Source organism: Vombatus ursinus, unplaced genomic scaffold, assembly GCF_900497805.2.
Source record: "Vombatus ursinus unplaced genomic scaffold, bare-nosed wombat genome assembly UNPS02014830.1, whole genome shotgun sequence".
Taxonomy (NCBI): Eukaryota; Metazoa; Chordata; class Mammalia; order Diprotodontia; family Vombatidae; genus Vombatus; species Vombatus ursinus.
The window spans coordinates 53,205,374-53,208,652 of record NW_020954608.1 but is presented as its reverse complement, the minus strand read 5'-3'; the positions used below and the strand labels follow the sequence as shown (position 1 = coordinate 53,208,652).

General features: G+C 40.3%; 1 protein-coding gene across 1 annotated transcript in view; it reads right to left on the bottom strand.

The window, feature by feature from the left end:
- CD9 (CD9 molecule) overlaps positions 1–3,279 on the bottom strand; it is a 54,987-nt gene that overhangs the window by 18,669 nt on the left and 33,039 nt on the right. The gene's annotated exons all lie outside the window — the stretch shown is intronic.

Genomic DNA, 3,279 nt, shown 5'->3' with positions numbered 1-3,279 from the left:
TGAAAATATTTTTTTCCAGCTAAGGACCCAGTAAATATTAACCAATGAGGTGATGTTTACTCAGCTGGAAGAAATCATCTTATTTTAAAGATGGAGAAATTGAGCCACAGGAAAATGGAGGATAGCTAGCTTGCCCTCTGTGTGGCAACCTGAGTTTCTTTAGGTCAACAGAACAAAGACTGAATCAGATTTTCTAGTGCTGTGTGCTCCATATTACCCCTGTTCTGCTCCATCCTGGGTGCTGGTACATTAGAGATCTCTACCTAAAATCTCAACAGCTGGGCAGCTCAGTGGATAGATTATAGGGCCTAGAGTCAGAAAAACTCATCTTCTTGAGTTCAAATCCAGTTTCAGACACTTAATAGCTGTGTGACCCTGGCCAAATTCACTTACTTCCCTTTGCCTCAGTTCTTTTTCTGTAAAATAAGCTGGAGAAGGAAATGGCAAACCACTCTGGTATCTTTGTCAAGAAATCCCCAAATGGGGTCATGAAGAATCAGACATGACTGAAGTGGGGCACTCTCAAGTCACAGCCTCTTAGAGCTTGTTTCCCCAATCTATAAAATGGGAATAATATTTGTACTACCTACCTCACAAGGCTGATGTGAGGAAAGAACTTTCAAAAGTCATCTTTGTTACAGATGTATTTACTTTAAATCTAATATGTCTAGCAGCAAGGGAGGTGTCCCTTTTCAGTATCTGCATGTCACTCCCAAGTTAGTTATATTTTCTCCATGGGGCAAGTTCCAAGCTGACTTAGTTTTATTTGGTAGTTTTACGTAAGCATTTTCCCAGGCTTAAAGAAGAACAGATACGGATTTTTGGATTTTAGTTTGCTTGCCTCAGTTTTTCTACCTTCAGCGAAAACAATAAGGCACCATTATCTGCCCAAGTATGGTTAAAGAGCCAGAAGGCCAATCAATCAACAAGTCTTTATTAAGGACCTATTCTGTGCCAGGCTCTGTGTCAGGATCTGGGCTTTCAAGTTGAAAGAATGAAATATGCTCAACTTGCAAGGAGCTTACGGTCCAAAAAGAGTGACCACAAACACATATAAACACAAAGAGAATAAATACAAATAAATGCAAAGTAGTTAAATACAAGATAGTTTTTTTTGGAGCGGGGCACTGGCAATTTTGGGGCAGGGAAATCAGAAAAGATTTCATGCAAAAGATGGTACCTGGGACTCTATGCGGCAGTGGTAAGGAAGGAGGGAAATACTTTGTTTTATTAAGCATTGCTCTATGTTTTTAATAAAAATTGTACAAATTAAAGGTTTGTGCAATCCTGTGCCAAGCAAGTCTATCATCACTGCTTTTCCAACAACACGTGCTCCCATCATGTCTCTGTGTCACATTTTGGTAATTCTTGTAATATTTCAGACTTTTTCATCATTACTATATCTGTTACGGTGATCTGTGACCTTTGATCTTACTACTGAAATTGTTTTGGGGTACCATGAACGGCACCCATAAGTCAGTGATCTTAATTCATAAATGTTGTGCATATTCTGACTGTTTCGCTTGCCAGCAGTTCCCCCCACCTTCCCTCCCTTAAGGCCTGCCTATTCCCTGAGATACAACAATGTTGAAATTAGGCCAATTAATAACCCTACAGTGGCCTTTAAGTGTTCAAACAAAAGGAACAGCCATGCGGTAGCTGTCATTGTTGTTTTATTTTAAGAAATTGCCACAGCCACCCCAATCTTCAGCAACCGCCACCCTGATCAGTTAGCTGCCATCAACGTCGAGGCAAGACCCTCCACCAGCAAAGAGATCATGACTTGCTGAAGGTGCAGATGGTAGCATTTTTTAGCAATAAAGTTTTTAAAATTAAGGTATGCACATTGATTTTTTTTGGACGTGATACTATTGCACACTTAATAGACTACAGTACACTATACTACACTATATTACACTATGCAATAAACAACTTTTTTGTGCACTGGGAAACAAAATTTTATGTGACTCACTTTAATGTGACTTTTACTGTATTGCAGTGGTCTGGAACTGAACCAGCTAGACGGCACAGTGGACAGAGCGCCAGCCCTGGAGTCAGAAGGACTTGAGTTCAAATTTGACCCCAGACACTTCCTAGTGGGGTGACCCTGAACAAGTCACTTAATCCTGTTTGCCTCAGTTTCCTCATCTGTGAAATGAGCTGGAGAAGGAAATGGCAAACCACTCCAGTCTCTCTGCCAAGAAAATCCCAAATGGGGTCATGACTGAAATGGCTCAACGAAAAGAGTAGGGACTGTTTTTGATTTTCTTTGTATCAGTCAGTCAATACTTATTAAGAACCTATTGTGCGCCAGGCACTATGCTACATGCTAGGAACATAAATACAAACAAAAAGACAGTCCCAATCCTCAAAAAGATTGCATTTGATGGGGAAGACAACAGGTAAAAGGAAGCTGAGAAGGGTAGAGTCCAGAGGAATGCAGCCTGATGGGAAATGAAGACAAAGCTGGCCTCGGTGCCCTCCTTAAATGGAGGTTCTAGGAGGAGTCCTCTAATCAGAGGGAGGGGCCCGGGCCCAGGGCATAGGGAATTTCCCAGATATGATTTCCAAGGATAAAAGATGAAGAGGTTTCTGGGCCATGATGGAGAAGTTGAGAGCAATGTAGACTGATGGGGAAAAAAAAAAAACTTAGCAAAGTGCCTGGCACTTAATAAAGGCTTGTTGACTATTTGAGTACTGGCTGAGAGATTTTGTGAAGGAGAGATGGCAAGATTTGGCCACTACTCAGATGTGGGAGGGCTTCCTCATGTGGAGGGAAAACGAGGAATGAAGGATAATAAGAATTATAAACCTGGAAGACTGGAAGGATAGAGATGCCTTTGCCAGAAATAGGACAATATGGAAGAAGGGACACAATGTCAACACTAAAACATTTGTTTGCGTATTTCTTTTTAATTTTTAAAATTAAAAAAAATTTTTATTTATTTTATTTTTATTTATTATTTTCATTTAGGCAATTGGGGTTAAGTGACTTGCCCAGGGTCACATAGCTAGTAAGTGTCAAGTGTTTAGTCTGAGGCCAGATTTGAACTCAGGTCCTTCTGACTTTAGGGCTGGTGCGCTATCCACTGCGCCACCTAGCTGCCCCTTGTTTGTGTATTTCCAAGAAACATTTAAAAAAAATTTTACTTTCTCCCCAATTACATGTTAAAACAATTTTTAACATTTGTTTTTAAAGTTTTGACTTCCAAATTCTATCTCTTCCTCCCTCCCCTTCTCCCTTCCTGAGAGGACAATCTGAAAAAGGTTATTCATGTG